At 40.4% G+C, this 18,200-nt stretch overlaps 1 protein-coding gene and 1 pseudogene across 2 annotated transcripts in view; one reads left to right on the top strand and one right to left on the bottom strand.

Moving 5' to 3' along the window:
* sns (sticks and stones) overlaps positions 1–18,200 on the top strand; it is a 441,055-nt gene that overhangs the window by 194,774 nt on the left and 228,081 nt on the right. The gene's annotated exons all lie outside the window — the stretch shown is intronic.
* LOC135714457 (uncharacterized) lies at positions 14,053–15,308 on the bottom strand (annotated as a pseudogene).

Below are 18,200 nucleotides of genomic sequence, written 5' to 3'. Positions count from 1 at the left end.
ACGCCTGAATCGGATTGGAAGAACTAGAAGGTTAACTACTTTGGATGATTTCATTTTATTGTAATAGCTTCTTGTAACCGATAATGAACGATCGTCGGTTGTAGCTTGTTGTGATGTAAGGAGCACGGTGGCCTTACAGCGACCGTTTTTGCTTACTGAGCAGAAGATCGTGGGTTAAAACCAAAGCCTCTTTACATTACTGAGTTGATAGGGTCACGTCATTTGCTGAAGAGGTTTTAAAAATCACTTTCCAATGTGAATCCAGATCCAATGTACCCTTCCCACTAACAAAAACGTCCTTCCGTGACAACCGTGGAGATGCAGAGGTTACTCGGTCTCCATTAGCAACGGTTGTTGAAATAACAATCCTTTCCCTCCTCGATGACCGTAAAGACGTGGCCGGCGCCGTTATTGACCTCAAAAATTTGGATTATCTGGATTTTGTTCACTGAGAATGGATTGCTAGTCCCAAGCACCATTCATATGGTTCTTTGTGCAAATTTCGCAAAATCTGGTCAATCACGAAGTAGCAACTACTGAAATGTATGGTCGTCAATGCTCAATGCTCATGCTCATGCTTGGAGTGACACTTTTAAGATTGAATAATGTTTAAAAGATACATGGCCAAGCATTGCCTTGACAACATAGAGTGGCTTTATTGAGTATACGAGGCCTTCGTTGTAAACCTGGTTTGCTTGAAAAAGAGATGCCTCATTGAAGTTTTAGTATTGTGATGTTGCTGCCATTGCGCTGTTTTTACGATTTCCCACTGGAAGAATCCGGCTCAAATATGTGAATTTGCTGGTTTCCAAAATGTGCTCTAGGGAAAAAAAAATATATAATGGGATTAAAGACGAGTGCTTCATGTGTAATTTATTGAGTTCAGAAACAGTCAGAAAGAAACTTCTAATATCACCCTAGAATTGACATGCCAAGAAACTCTTATCGTTTCATGGAGTAAAGCGAAGTAAGAAACCGACCATGAATTTGCTGAAAACTTTAAGCGATTAAGCAAGCAGATGATTACAGTTTCATTCAAGGTTGCAAATACTCATTTCAGCTAAAACAATGTTTTTTTTTAATTATGAAATAATTAGTTACTATGATCATATTTTGAATTGGTAAGATACAAGAAGAGGTTGCAAAAAATGTGTTTGACATGTTAAACCTGTTTATTTCACTTCATGAGAGTCACAATCAGCGATTTTTCACACACTCACTCGCTCACTCACTCAGTGCAAACGCATACTTTGTAACCTCTTCTTGTAAGTTACAAGTAAAACATGTCATCATACCATCTTTTGGTTTTATTATTCCGAAATACATTATTTTAGCTGAAATGAGTCATTGCAACCTTGGCTTCATTCATACATAGCTTTCGTTCATAGTATCATTTGTGAATTTTTAAAAATGAGGTGCCTTCTCGTTTTTGGTACCACGCTATTTCTGTCTTTTTTGCATTCTATTAAATGTATCGAACGCTTCATTAAATTTGAGATTGTACTGGATCACTATTCATGGGTTAGAGGTCCACGTGGTATTTCTTGAAAAAATATCCAGAAACCACTAGTATTAATTTGATGAAAGAAATAGCTGATGACGTCGTGCTGCCAAAACCGGGTAGGCACTTTACTTGGATTTTTTTTAATTACCGGAAAATCAGTGAAATAGGTTTTCTTCATTGAGTGGACACCCGTTGCAGATTTCGTTTCCATCTGTCGTGGGAAGTTCTACTTCAATGAAATGCCTGTATTGCCAAAGATCGAAAAAAACGGTAACAGCATTTAGGAAATGAAAACAGCTGTAGATAAGCACACAACATCCGCCCCCTACACCTTCTTTCTACGTCAGGTAGCGAAAACCTTTTATCTAAAATCAACACTAATGCACTGAACCGGGACCGTCCAAAAAAACGCCAACAGCACTTTGTTTTCCGCACTCAACTCAGTACCTACCCCATTCGAAAAAAAAACCCACTGAGCTGTAATTTAATAACCCACTGGCAGAATGAACTAGAATTCACGCGATTCGCTGTCTCTTAGAGCTGTTTGCGAGCTCATCCTGGGTCTATACATGTACAACGTTCGCCACTTGAACCTGGTTCGTTTGGACCTGTAAAGATAACCAAGTTGGCTCTCAACCCAAAATAAGCATGCACGAAGTCAATCCATCCACTGCAGGTTTGTTTTCGGATGGGATTCTAGTTCATTTGCACGAATTGATTGAATGGACACTTTGAAAAGGATGCTCTCAACGGTTATGGGGTTCAGGGCTTTGCACGAGATTTGAGCCCACGCTGATCTCCACGTGCTTTCCCATGAAATCTTTCACATGGATAAATGCTACCACACGTACTATTCCGGGAGCCGCATCGTTCCTAAACCTGCACCGTGCCGAATCCCAGCAGCTGTGTGTTTGTGTAAACACACAAACACCCGGTCGCATTTGCACTTCCTGGAGCTTGTTGAATATTTCAGGGGCTTTTTTACCTGTGTCGACTTGTTGTACTGCCACAGTTCTAACCAGTCGGAGAACGCCTTTTTTTTTTTTTGGGGAGACGGAGGAAATCTGACTGAAAGAAACTTTCGTGAATGTCTGACTGTGGACCGTGTTTGGAGGAACCAAGCAGGGCAAGTGAGGCTTAAACCCGTTATCGCACCGGTGCCACACTTTTTCCACGGGAGACCACCATCCCCGTGCACTTGTGCAGCTTTTTTTTTGCATTCGACGGAGAAGTGTAAATTTCATATTTTTTAGCACGGGGTTGTAAACTTTCCTGTATTACAAGCTTTGGATCCGCAACGGAGTAGTTTCCGGCTGTGCCATTGCTTCCCGGGTTTCGCTGCAAGGTGATGTAATTCAATTCAACAATCGTATATTTTTCGGTCTGACAAAAATAACCGGGGAAATTTTTGAAACAAAGACAATGTGTCTTATCTCCTGGAAGGGGCTCGAGGGTGAGGGGGTTTATTTTATTATCCAACCCAATGATGGATGGTCGGGAAGCCGGTGGAAAAATAACAGCAACCGCAACCGCTGCCGTCGACGACGACGACGACGATTACGACAACTGTGACGATCAGCGGATGGTGGCGCGGTCTGTGGCTTTTTCGCCAAACCCGGTGTCACCCTGTGCTGCCCGGAAGGTTATTTGGAAAGAGCTCTGCTTCGTTGCTTGCTGCTGCTGCTGCTGCTGCTGTTGTTGATGATTGGCAATGAGCTTGAAGGGAATTTGATGACAGATAAAACAAATCGCATACTACGATCAAACTAGACGAGGTTAAAAAGGCAATACGTGAGCTGAAAAACCAGCAATTCACCGTATTCTAATGAAGATATGGGAGGACGAAGAACCCATTATTCAAAAAACGGCACAGACTAGAATGCGCCAATTATCAAGGAATAACTCTTCTGAATTCGGCGTACAAAATACTGTCACGCGTTCTGTTTAACATATTGAGACCGCTTGAGGAGTCCTTCGTCGGCGAATACCAGGCTGGTTTTCGAGGGGGCGAATCAACGGCGAATCAAATGTTTACCCTGCGTAAAATCCTTGACAAATTCCGTGAGTGCAGACTCACCATCTGTTTATTGATTTCAAAGCAGCGTACGATTCAGTGAAGAGAAATGAGCTTTGGCAGATTATGCTGGAACATGGCTTTCCGGCGAAACTGACTAGACTGATTCACGGGTTGTAGATGAGATTTCGATCTCGTTCGTGATGGATTGAAGCAGGGTGATCCACTTTCAAACTTACTATTCAACATTGCTCTTGAAAGAGCCTTTGCGAACGACATCGATATCATCGTTGACCGTAGAGCAGTGGAAGAGGCTTTTGTACTTTTTAAGAGGGAAACGGCGAGGATTGGGCTCACGATAAGTTCTACCAAAACGTAGTACATGGTTGCCGGTAGATGGCGTGGCAGCAATAGAGGTTTTGGTAGTGAAGTGGTGTTAGATGGTGAACAATTTGAGGTAGTGGAAGAATTTTTGAATCTTGGAACACTAGTGACATGCGATAATGATGTTACCCGCGAGGTAAAGGGACGTATTGCAGCTGAAAACAGGGCCTTTTACGGATTAGGTAACCAGCTGAAGTCCCGTAGCCTGCAAACGAAAACGAAATTTGCATGAATCGTGGAAGTTACATGAGGCTGACCGGAGAGCATTTGATGTCTTCGATGTCGGCGGTAAACAAGAAAATGGCATCTGGCGGTTGTACCAAATGTATAGCGGAACGGATATAGTGAAGCTTATAAAACACGGCAGACTACTGCCGGAAAAACGACAAGCAAAGATTATATTCAACAGAGAAGAGGTAGAGGTCGTCGACTCCGGGGTAGACCTCGATCGTTAATCGAATAATTGGCCTTTTAGGCATCCCTAGAACATAGTGTAATTTCATGTGTTTTGGTGGTTCTTCGAAAATATTGAACAGCAGAATTGCAACCAGCAAGTGTAACCCAAGAACAACAAACGTATCAATGAATATGTTTGCCGTCGAGTTATTAACGAAACAGAAAAACCAATGCACTTGCACGTCTGCTTCCAAGTTTGGTTACAAGATTACAACTCTGGAGAGCATTTTGTGTGGTTCTGAATATGGCAATAGTGTGCAAAATGTTACGCAATTGCATCCTCTCTATTCGCACACGCCCGAAGATCTGAGGCGACTTGTTTCGTCTACTAACGACTCTTTGATGACAATGTTGGGGAAGCAGCAATGCTACATCGACATGGATCGAATAGAAATGATTCTCTGATGACTGTGTTGGGGAAGCAGCATATGCATGTACCTAATTGATGGATTTGTTAGTTATTTCGACGCTTTGGGACAATGCTTGACATTTACCACTTTTTCAATAGTTTCTTGTTAAAAAAAAACAACAATCGATGCGTAGAAATATTTCTGATCGATTGGTGATACAATTATTGAAATTGGTCCAAGGGCAGCTGAGTTATTAACGTTCAAAATCTTTCATAATTTCGTTACATATTCCATTTTTGGTTTGCACAAAGTGTACCCCCATATAGAAATCACAGACGTAGTCCTACGTCAAAAGATTCTAGCCTCAGAATAGGGGCCTCAAGCCCAGCGCTACTGTATCTATTGCTTGTAATCTGACAAAGATGCATGTCTTCTTGATATTATGTCTTCGATAAGAGTTATATTGCCTCGAAATTTTTCGAGAATTTATCTGGACTTCCTCGAGATTATCTTGACTTCACTGAAGTTCACTGTACTTTTATGAATCCTCAGATCTTCTAAAAGATCCCAGAATTTTCCGGAAGTGAATGGAAATGCTTTGAAGCTTTCGAACCTACCCGGATATTTACGGAATATTTAGAGATTCCTGAACTTCTCTGCCCTTCCCAAAAGTTCCTCAATTTTTCAGTAATTCAAGGAAAACCCTGAAGTTTTATCACTTTTCCAAAAGTTCTCGAGACTTCTTTAAAATTTCTGTAATTTTGTTCAAGTTAATGGAACTGTCCTAAGATTCTCTAATGTGCCCTGAAGTTCTCGGAACTTCATTAAAATTCTTGAAACTCTTCTGAAGCTCTTAGTCCTGCTCTGAACATAATAGAACAGTGCTAAGAATCCATAAGCGTCATTGATAACCTTTGAACTTCGGTGGAGCTTTCAAATGAAGTTGTCACATCTGTGAAAATTTCTGGAAGACTTGAAAATTTTAAGGCATCTCAAAACTTCATTTAATGGAATTGCAATCATCTTCACTGAAGCTCTCCCAACTCTAGAAAGTGCTCTGAAGGTTACTCAACTTCTTTTAAAATTATCTCAATTTCCTGATGTCAATGAAACTTGCTTGAAGTTCTCGTAGTTTCCTTAAAGTTCTCGGAAATATTAAAAAGATTCTGAACTTGCATGCATTTCCCAAAGTTCTCTTAAATCCTGAATTTTTATAATAACTTTATTTGTACAGGCTCAATCGAATAAACTCAACAGAGCCGGGATACAATTTGCGTTATACACTATTAATGTCTTATATCTAAAGTTAAAGAAATTGAACCGAATACTCGCGGTCTTCTCGAGGTAAAAAGAATGACAATTTTATGGATGGGGAGAGGAACAAGGAGATTTGAAATATGATTTACGATAGAAAAATTTCACTATTTCTTAACACATGCTTAATTCTATTCAACTTTATATCAGCTCTGTATCTGTACAATTATTACTGAAACAAATATACAAAAAAACACACACACACGCACACACAAAATAAAAAACTAAACACAAGTTAATCAAATATACAATCTAAGGTTAATACTCTTCACGTAAACATATATGAGTTTCATAAAATCCAGTTCATAGAACATTAGCTTGTCTATCTCGAGCCCGAAGATAATCGTACAACTCGGATCTGACTCTACGGTGCCCAGCACATGATCAAATAATGTGATCTGCGTCCTGGTAGCCTTGTCCACATTTACAGAGATTGCTGTCCCTATTCATAGCGAAATAATGTATGAGGTTCTTAGGTTTTGAAAAAAGTTCTCAAAATTTTCCTGAAATTCATGGAGATGTGCATAAATTATTTGTTTTAATTTTTTTGTATCAAAGAACTTCTCCAAAACTCTGGACTTTCCGTGATGTTTAACTTGTTTTCCTGATGTTTAACGTTCGCTAGACGTATATTTTTCAAAAGTTCCCACTATTCTTCTGGAGCTAAATGAACTGCCATAATGTTCCAAGATCTTCTTCGAAGTTCCCTTAATTTTCCTAAAGTTTTGAGCACTTTATTGAAGCTCGCGAAACTTTTTCCTACTCTTCCCCCAACTTCTATGGACTTCCCTGATGTTTTGGGTGCTTCCTTGAAGATCCCTAACTTTTCTAATGATCTGGAAATTATCCTGGTATTCATACAACTTCCCCGAAGTTTGCGAAATACTAGGAATATTCCATAATTTCTTGGAACTCCTTTAAAGTTTCTGAAATTTCCATGGCCCAAAGGGTGGCCCAAAAATAACGTAACTTTTGAACCACTGAGCTAATTTTAATGATCTACTGGATAGGTTATCTGAGACCCCTGAAGTTCTCGGTACTATCCTAAATTAAATGGATTTATCCTGAAAAATCTTTACCCATCCCTGAAATTCTGTGGACTGCTGTGAAGATTCCGCAATATTTCTGATATTTTCTTCAACTCTCTGGAGTTCTCTGGAGTTTCCTGGAATTCCCGGAACTTCTTTCCAAAGTTTGTAGAAGATCTTGAAATGAAACGATACAGTTGTTTCTCCAGATCTATTTAACTGAAGTTAATGGAATGGTCTAGAACTTATCGGAACTTTTACCGTACAGATGTTTAAGCATACCAGATAGCCTGCACTTTCCGGATTTTTCTCTGTCATCCCAGAAATTATTGGATATGATATCTGAATATCCCTAACGATCTTAAGACCTAGCTGCTTTAAGGCACTTGAAACTTCTTTAAAGTTTCAACATTTTCCCTGAAGTTCTTTCTTCTCTGAAGTTCTCTTGATTTCCCTGAAGCTCTCTGAATAAATTTGAATATCTCAGAACTTCTTAAAAGATCCTGTAGTTTTTTCGTTTTTTTTTAAGCTAATGGAACAGCCTTAAAAATCTTGATACTTTCCAAAAGTTTTCGGAACTTGTCTCATGCTTCCGCAGTTTGTTTTTGAATCTTCTGTGAAATTCTCGGCATTTCCTTTCATTTAGAATTGTTTTAAAGTTCCTACAATGAAGATAAGGTGACTGTTCGGAAGATCTCTTATCTATCCTGAAGTTCACGGAACTTCTCTGACGTTCTCGCAATTCTCCTGATCATGTTCCTGGAAATGCCCTGAAATTAATGGAACTGACCAAGAGATCTTTAAAATTCCTGAAATTCTCTGGACATTTGTGAATAAATTGGATCTTCTGTGATGTTTTCGAAATTTGTTAATAGTTCACTGATCTTCCCTAAAGTTCTTTGGCCTATTCTTAAATTGTTGGCACTTCTTGAAGGTTCCCGCTATTCTCCTGAGATCATGAACCTGCCATGAAGTTTTTAGAACTGAATATATAACGGGTGGCAACTAAAATTTTGGAATTTCTTTCTCAAGCTGTCAAAAAAAGACAAACATACTTGAAGAAGATCTGATTTATTGAAATTAAAGATGCATTGTCCATTGTTGAAAAAAAATTAGTGAACATTTGAAAACGGTCCGTAATCGGATGTTCGGCGAAGCTTCCGTTTGATGTCGGAACAGGAGCGTTGTACGGCCTTCATGTCAACTTTGCGAATGCATCTCTTGATTCTACCAATCAACGGTTTGCAATTCGTGGCTCTCCAGTTATTTTTGTACACCAAGGAGCTCAAAACCCCGAAGAAATCTTCGATTGGGCGACACTGAGGCAGATTTGTCGCGTTGTGGTTTTTGGGTACAAATGGGATCGAATGGGTTTTCAGGAACGATTGTGTTTTTTTGGCGTAATGCGATGACGCTTTATCCGGCCAAAAAACCCGTATTGTCGATCAGCATGATGTTTTTTGTAGAAACGGGATCAAAATTTTCTTCAAACATTCGTTCTGGTACACATATTGATTGATTGCCAAACCAGAGGGCTTGAACCATGGCTTAGAAATGCCTTTCTCGGTCCTTTTTCGTCAATAATTTTGCCTGGTCTTCCACTACCTTGCTTGCGAGCAGTTGTTGGGGATCTTAGTCGAAGCCGCAACATTTTCGCTTTTAAAATGTTGTACCGTATACTTTTTGCCGAGATTTCTGTGCAGTTTGTAGAACTGTACAACGCGCTCGCGAAATACTTCTTGTTTCGACGGCATTTTGAGCAAAACTGAGCAAGCATAAACAAAACAGAAAGAGGAGAGAGAGAGCTAACACATACACACTCTTATTTCTCTCTGAGCTCGTTTGTTGTTGAGCATAGAGGCCTCGAAAAAATTCCAAAAGTTTAGTTGCCACCCGTTAGACGGTTGGTGTCTTGGGCTAAGTTGATAAGGAGGCCAAAGACTGCTGGATGGTGTACAGATCAATCTGGAATTCTGTCACTAGAAGGCGCTAGTACGCAAGCAAATATTCAGAACTACTGCATCTCCAGATTTTGATTGTATATAAGAATGATGTTTTCGGCAAAGTTCATCAGGTGGTCAAGGGCTGATGGGAGGTGGACTTACCAATTCTGAATTCTGTCACTAGGTGGAGGTAGTGAACATCCCTCATGCTCATGTTTTGTAATGCTGTATCTCAAGATTCCGATTATCTAGACCGGTGATGTTTTCGGCAAAGTTGATCAGGAGGTCAAGAGCTGTTGGCTGGTTGACAGATCAAATCACAACTATCCAAGTAGGTGGTGCTAGGGAGCATGTAAATAATCTGATCTTCTGTGTGGCGAGATCCTGGTTATATAGAAGGGTAATGTCTTCGGTAAAGATGAGCATGAGCATGAGCATGATTGACCGCCCACGGTTGCTACTCTGTTATTGCCAGATCAGCTGTAATTACACAGAGAACCAATAGACGATGCTTGGGACTAGCAATCATCCTCAATGTGTAAAAACTGGTGATCTCAAATTAGGCAATACCAGCGCCAGCCGCGCCTGAACGCAGGTCAAGAAAGGAATGGGTAGGAATGTGTTGACGTGACACTCGCTTTGATGGAAGCCGAGAAATCCTCTGCACTTCCACGAGGAGTCACTGGGATGTTGGGTAAGAGGGTAGGGTTTGCAGCAAGGTTCGTTTTGGTAAACGATAAGCTGAATTGATGTTTGAACCATAGGGAGGGGTTACTGTATAAATAAATAAATAAAAAATAATTATCTCAGCCAAATAACCAAGTGGAGCTGCACCAACAGCAACCGGCCAAATTCATAGTATATTATAATAAAATAAAAGGTAAATAACAATGATAAGCTATTTGATACACCTTCTGGTCCTTCAGGATCTGCAGGACAACTGTTTTCTAGAAATGAAAATTTTGGTTATAATGATATAATGAGATTTTAAATATGTGAAATAAAAATAATTTACTAGTCATGCAATATATAAAAGAATGTAAAATAGACAAGTATTACAGGCTCGATTTCAGTTCACCTCAATACATCCAACTGATTTCAACTTCTGATATTTTATTGGAATTGAAACAAACACTTTATTATGCACCATGGAATTTCTTAACGCAATATGGAATGCTTTTAAAAATATTGATAATCTTTCATAATGCATCAATAGTTAGAAAAATCGAGGTTATTTGGACAGTTAACAGTTTTTATGCAATGGATATCATGCATTCCAATGTTTTTTTTTATATTTTCCTGAACGAAGGCTGAAAATAGTGAATCATTATAATATTAATCTAAAAATGTCGAAGAGCTGAAAATAAACTTAAAGTTTTAAATCAATGAGTCCAGCCTTAACGGAGGGCTCGCGAACATAATAAGCTTCCTCATCACTCATATTCAGAATTTGATTAAATAAGTATTTACAAATATACAAATAAATATATCAATAAGTAATGTAACTTTCTATCCTGGAGAGGAAAAATAAAATGGTTAATTGCACTGTCATATAAACGTTAAACATACATTAGATAAAATCAAATGATATTACGTTGCTTCTTCCAGTTGTGTTTTGACCCTGTTATAAATATTTATCATTGAATATATAATAATAATATAATAGGACCTGGAATTTATTCAAACTCAAACTCCATGGTGGTGCCCTGTACACAAGAGTAAGCCTCTACTACCGACAATCTTTCAAACCCGGAGACAAAAAAAGCAACGAAAAAGCGCTTATACCTTCATTAAATTCTACTTTTACGCGACGTTCGTTGTTTGGATTTGGACCTTACGTAAGACGGGTACAGAATCCATAAAACTTTCACATTTTTGAGCTACCGTGCCCCTTACTTCACTAAGTAAACTACGACTGACGCGTCAATTTTACCAGCGTACAAATATTGCACATCTTTTAAGCTATCTCGAACGAACTTTATTGTGTTTTAGAACGACTGTTTTTTCCTTCATATTTCGTCATCAAAACCACCAAACCCCACAATCAAACACGACCCACCGTGACTACTATCAGTCTTCAACCACGGCCCTCATGATCTTGTTAAGGATACACTTAAGAACAAATCAAAAGCTAATCGTTCGAGTGCCAAGCTTGCATGTTCGATCGCGACATTTATTTTCTTAACATGCTTCAAGATGGAAAAAAAATCATAGTGAATTATTCGTAGACACCTAACCGTAAAAACCCGAGGAACATGCATCATGCGACCGTGGTCATCACTCTGACAAATGAAACGATGAACGATGAGCATACATAAATCTCGACTACTCGTCCGCATCCGCTCCCGCAAACAATGCATCCCATCCCCAATTCGGCGCAACTAGCATCCCGCCCACGCATGCCAACACCACCATCAGATAGGGGAAATTTTCCCCTACCTGATGGCGGCGCCACAACGCGCGGGCGAGCCACCAACCACACCAAACCGACCATCAAACGCACTGCCCACAAAAGCAGACACGTCCCCTCGAAAATGCAATCGAGAAATGTATAAGAACAATCTTCAACTGGAACATACTCACCAAATCAATACATCCGGGAGCGCATTCCTGATGCTTATCTTTCTCTAGTCATCTCTAAACAATTCCTCCTCCAGCGGCTCCAACCACAACTAAATGTCTTTCCACTCTGTGCACAAAAGCAATGCATATCGCAAAAACCTAATAATAGATCCACGCGGTCAAGTCCCAGCTCCACCGTTGCATTTCTTGGGTCGATTCCAAGCTACAATAAACTATCAAACATGACACAATCACGATAGTGAAATCGAAACTTAAACACACGAAATCTATCCAATTCAAACACAAAAGTTAGTTCCAAAAGCTCTTTCTACACATCAGCCAACACTACTAATAGCCTAACAATAATTATATTTATTTTGTCTTCCATTTTACTTAATTTTTCTTCCGACGATTTCAGTCCCACACGCTAACCATAACCGACATGAATAACCATTATTCCGCACATATTTTCCTCCAGCCGATTCTAGCCGCACGAACCGCCATTCCACGCAACAACACAATTTTTGTATCACAAATACGGTTCTAACGAAAACAATGGCTGATGATTTGCATTTCCAATGAACGACAGAGAGACAATTCAAATAGAACCGATCGCTTACTTCCAAGCTCTGCTTGATAGCAACGATCCACACTACACCCACAGCCTTTTCTTCTTTATTTTTTTCCGTCATCCCGTCCGTTTCCGAAGCTTTTTCTCACTCGAATTTTCTGAGGATTATCCATTCACAAAGCCAATGCTGCTGCTGGCTGAAAAACAAGAACCAGCAGAGCAGCATCCTCTATGCGTGCGATCTTCCAAACTTGCTTATCTCTCTTCTTTCACCACGCTCTTCTCGCACCAGCTGACACGAATTCCGCGACGGACGACGAAATCGGTAATGTCTTCGGTAAAGATGATCAGGAAAACACGGACTGTTGAGAGGTGGATAGAAAAATTCAAAAATATGTCGCTATAGGCAGGCTACTGAGCATACCAGATGTACATATTATGTGCTGTTGTATCTCAAGACCCTTATTATATAGAAGTGTGGAGTTTTCGGAAAAGTTGACCAGGAGGCCAAAGATTGCTGGAAGGTGGATAGATGATCTCTGAATTCTGCCGCTAGGCAGTGCTAGTGAGCATGCACATATTTTATTCTGTTGTATATCGCCGGGTGATGTCTTCGACAAAGTTGATCAGGGGTCAAGATCTGCCGCGTGGTTGACAGATATCTCTCTATGTGGTGCTTGTGAGCATCCCACATGCAATTATTGTGATTCTTAAGAAAAATCCACATAATGCCCAACAACTTATGCGCCGATCAGTTGCGCGCCGGGTTGTGCGCCAGCTATCTTGATGAATATGTAAACAAACAAACGTCAAAAAAAATCCGTATCGAACAGCAAATTTTCCGAGTTTGTTCTATTCATAACAGATTCCAAATCCATACTTTCCATAACATTGACAAAATGTATCGAATTAAAGAAGAGGTACTTGGCCGACATGCATCAACCAATACGAAGTATCACGTGGTGTACGGGTTCTATTTCCTGGGCTTGTCCAAATCGCAATTGGCAAAAATGTACGGGAAGCATCACACTACAATTAGCAGCTGGATAAAACGTTATCGCGAAAGTGGATTGGTGGCTCGCAAAGAGAGAAGAAAAGTGCCCTTGCAGTTTGGAGCAGAGAAACGACGGTGGTTAATCGAACAGTTTAAAAAAAATCCGACATTATTCTTAGATGAGGCCAGGGATAGTTTTGAGAAAACTTTCAACTGCTCCATCAGTACGTCCTCTGTTTCCAGAATACTACACGAGCAAGGATATACGTGGAAAGTTCTAGAGCGTCGGGCGATCCAGGTTCAAGAATCGCAGATTTGTCATTTCGTCAATGAGCTGGCTGCAATAAACTGGGACCTACATCACCTTATCTTTTTGGACGAAGTATCGATCGACAACAGAGGTATGTTGCGGAATCGAGGCTACGTCAAGGTCGGCGAAAAATTGATTTACAGGGGTGAATTCAACCGCAAAGCCAGAGTATCCTTACTCTGCCTCTTGGGCCAGACAGGAATGAAGAACACGTACTTGACGGAAGGAACTTTCACGAGGGCAAAGTTCTTTGAATGTTGTCGTAGCTTTGCCAACAGTGGAGAAGTTTATCGACACCCTGGAGTTAATTCGGTCTGGATCTTGGATGGGGCTAGAATTCACTGCCATCGACGAATAGTTGAGTACCTCCGGTCATTGGGAATCCATGTTATCTTTTTGCCTCCGTATACACCGTTTTTCAATCCAATCGAGTATATTTTTGGATACTGCAAGAAAAAACTACAACGTGTCTACGTAGAAAATAGCTCTTCGGATCTCACAACAACCATTTCTGCGACGTTAAATACATTCACGAACTTTAACTGCACTCGTGTATTCCGCAAATGGGAAATTCAATCCGGCAAACGGACTAAGTCAAAATATCGAATCATTGGGATTTGAGAATGTACGTAATAAGGATTAATAAACAATAAATCAAATAATCAAATGTTGTTCACCTTTTTTTATTTCATAAACTCAAAACAAAGAGATGTTCAATAAGCAACAGCTTCAATCAGTTGGTCGTCCCGAATGCGTATGGAATCGTTCGGAATCAGGATCAGCAAATCGTTATTGATGGTCGACATCCAAGCAGTCGGTCACTTCCTCGGCGAGTTTCTGCCCAAAGCTATCTTCAGATACAGCAATACTGCCAGACACATCTGCTAGCAATGAAGTGTTAGTTGCCTGCATCGTTTGCAATGCGGTCAAGCGCAATTGCATCGCCTTAGCATATGTCATAAGCTGGTCCAAATCTGCTTGCAGGTCATCCAACAATTGTTTATACCCTGAATTAACATTTTGGGCAATGCATACATCCTGACGAGTGTGATTCAGCACGTTTTGAGAGCATGAGGGAACCGTCTGGAACAAATGTATCAGATGTTGGGGAGGTCCTCGCAACTTCAATTCCTCTCGTTCAAGCGCGTCTTTGGTCAGTAAGTACGAAGCCCATACAGACCAGTTGATGTCCGATGAAATGTAGGATAGCTTGTAGAGTTCCTTCAACTCAGTGGACAAATTACTGTTTGCCTGGTTGGATGCTGCTCCTGCTCGGTCACGCTCCTCCGGTTTTATCAGCTGCACTCGCAGTGTTTCGTACATAGCGGCTGAGGTCACCGACTCCGAATAAATGTGCACAAACACGTTAATATCTCTGTTCAGAACTTTCTGCATTTTGTCTGGCTTTTCTAGCTACTGTAATGGTTTAAACGTGCGTTTCGAGGCTTTATCTTGGAAGGAGATGAACTTATCCATATCGCCGACTTCTGGGTTCAAATCATCATTCCAGTGCACGGTAAATTGATCAGCATCTCCACCAGCGAGTGATTCAAACACGGCCTCTCTGCGAATGAACTTTTCACAGTAGTCCCATACAGTTTGCATTACCTCCTCAGCTGATTCACAGTTCACTTGCACTTTTCCCACAGAAGGACCTGTTTCGTGGCCAGTTGCTGGGAATCGAAATATTTGTTTTGGCTCCGCTTGTTTACTTTCACTTCCAGGGCTTCCGGGCGAAGCAGAATCCAGTGTATCCTGGAACGATCGTTTTGCCTGCTGCACATTTGATGGTCCTGCTTCTGCTTCCTCCTCAAGAAATTCTACCTCGTAGTCAACCTCCCGTCCCTCCAGTCCTACAAAAGTTGGAGACATATGCATGATGGCACATCTGAAAAAGAAACACTTATTATGAAATCCATTTCATTTGAATTGATACGAAAAATATTTTACCTGCGATTCAAAGCCGACGTCGAACGGGCACAGCAGAAATCAAATGAAGCCGCTAGGAAAAATGAGTTGACAGTTTGTTTTGTTTTGTTTGGTGAAGGGTAACTGATGGGTTGTTGACTATGTACGATTGCAAGTAATTTTTTTTATTTGTTGATTTGCAACTGTTTTATGTGAAATTATGATTCACTGGCCCGAAATACATATAGGTAATAACGAGTTGAAGCTTTAAGAAGGGTAACGTCAATATTTAAAGACAATTTTTGAAGCAATATAAGATTTCGTTCGAGTCAACTATCAGTCACATACCCTTGCGCACAAAAGAGTGACAGCTGAGCAAATCAAGCTTTTGCTAGAATTTCTCGGGAACCACAATATTATGTGCTACAATATCTTGATTATTTGGACGGGTGATGTTTTCGCCAAAGTTCATCAGAAGGTTTGGGTGGTGAACAGATCATTTTAGAATCCTGCAGCTTGGTGGCACTAGTGTGCACGCAAATATAATTAGCCGCAAATTCTTTGTGTGCCAAATTTTCAGGAGTTGATAAATTTTTATAACATATACACTTAGAAATAACTGCTTTTACACGTAACGTAATCCATATTGGACGTAAATCATAGAACGTAAACAAACATTTCATGTAAAATTAAGTATTCTCAAACCGAAACATCAGCTAGTAGACAAAGAGAACGTTTGATTGAATTGATTTTCACGTTTATTTCAACTGATTCTTATGTCAACAGGCCCGTTTACATGTGTCGGTCTCAGGGAACCGAAATTTACATGACTTTTTAGTAGTGTGTATAGTTCTGTAGTAAAGAACTTGTCTATGGAGCACACTGCAGTTGATCACTTGAAACATAACCTTAATTGATATGGAAAAGATACAGTAGTCATAGTGACCATGAATGTTGTCCACCATTCAGCACTTCTTAACCTCCTGACCAACTTTGCCAAAGACATCATCCTTCTAAATAATCAGGAACTTGAGATATAGCAGTACAAACTATTCCCATGGAGTGGATTAAAAGTCCGACTTATAACTCCAAATTTGCATTTGTTTCCATGAATTGAATTCCAATTTAGATTAAACAACTTATCTTTATCAATGGGTCTGGGTTCAATCCCAGCCGAGGTCGGTGGGATTTTTCTGAGGCATAAAAATCTCTGGTCACGTCTTCCTTCGGAAGGGAAGTAAAGCCGTTGGCCCGGCCCATGTGTGTTGAATGGGTGCGATATTCTACGCAGGTGTGGAAGCTGCCTTCCTGCACATTAAATTGCCGTCAATGGATGGCAATCGATGTCCGTCGGTGATTGGCACTAGATTGCGGAACAGATACCGACGTTAAATAAATGAAAGAACTTATCTTTATCCGGTTTTAAGGTACTGCGACAGTGGAACCAGTCTGTTACTTCAAATGCTTATGGCATATGCATCCCAGCTTTCCATTACAGGGTTAATCACTCCTAAATCGCATGTAAATCATCCATTAAAATTGAAGGTGAAGGTGTCTCCTACCGACCAAGAGGTGCACGACGGTGATGACCAGGAGGACCCCAATTCATCTAACAAATCGCTCGGCAATTCATCTCGTCTTCAGGGCCGCAACATTATGTCGTTTTGGTTCGGATGATTTTCCATTCTGCTGATCTATGGTGATCTATGGTGGGTGATCTCGGGTAGGGAGGAAGGGGACGATGAGCAATCAAAAAAAAAATCTATTCACTACAATTGTATATCGCTTTGCGCCGATACTGTTGTTCGCGATTATGTTCATTTGTTAGATTCGAACGTCGACCGGAGTCGAGCGAAAAACGCCGTTGGAACGGGAGGTCCTCGTTTATCCTTTTTGCTACTCTCCTGAGTGGATGATTCCGTTCGAAGCGGGGGAGGCTGTGAGTCGCAGAACACACACGGTCGTTCGGGCCGGCTCAGAATTGAGTCGTGTCGATTTAATTTCGGAAAAAGCGAGTTGAATTTTCCGGACAAAAGCCCATGGAAAATTATCAAAAACTTCTTACTAATAGACTAGATGAATCCTCTACCGAGTTTCCTTCCGAGTAAATCCACTATTGCGAAAGTGGTGTCGATTCGACTCGATTTTGAGTCGGTCTGAGCGACCGTGCAGGCCGAAGTTGGTTGGATGCTCTTTTTGTGCCGTTCGATCAAAATAGGCAATAATGTCTATTGAATACGGTGGCGCAAAAATAGTACCTTTTGATTATCTTCATGGGCCGGGAATTTGTTTCGTGGTTCCGAGAATGGCATCCGCGAGACAAATGGAATGGAATTTGTTTCTTTCGCTGACATCGATTGTGGGCGGAAATATCGGTGGGAGGATTGGAAATCGTTTTGTTTTTTTTTTTGTCTCGCTTGCTTCTTCAGGAATTGATTCTGTTTTGTGATCAGCGATATGTGATAAATGTATATTTCCAAGAAGTGAAGTCAATTGGTATGTTATTGTTAGCGAAGATAATTGATATGGTTTGGCGAAATGATGATGTTGAGTGAGATGAACGCGAAGCAGAGGAATTTTTATACCTGGTTGAAATTTCATCAATAAATTCTGGCGCTTTTTGGTACATTTTGGTGAAGATTTTCTTACCATATTGGTCATTTTATGGTTTTCACGGCGTTTCATAACCTTTTTCCGATGGTAATGTGATTTTTGGCAAAGGTTATTTTGACGTTTTTCAATGGTATTTTTCGGTCCATTTTGGTTTTGATTGCATTATTCTAGGCAGTTGGAAATCCTTTATCGGCGTTTAATAACCAATTTGGTGTATTCAAGGCCGGTTCGGTGCCATCAGGACTATGT

Source organism: Ochlerotatus camptorhynchus, unplaced genomic scaffold (assembly GCF_037179485.1).
Source record: "Ochlerotatus camptorhynchus isolate MF236.1 unplaced genomic scaffold, CSIRO-AGI_Acam_v1.1 ptg000646l, whole genome shotgun sequence".
Classification (NCBI taxonomy): domain Eukaryota; kingdom Metazoa; phylum Arthropoda; class Insecta; order Diptera; family Culicidae; genus Ochlerotatus; species Ochlerotatus camptorhynchus.
This window is presented reverse-complemented; position numbering and strand designations above follow the sequence as displayed.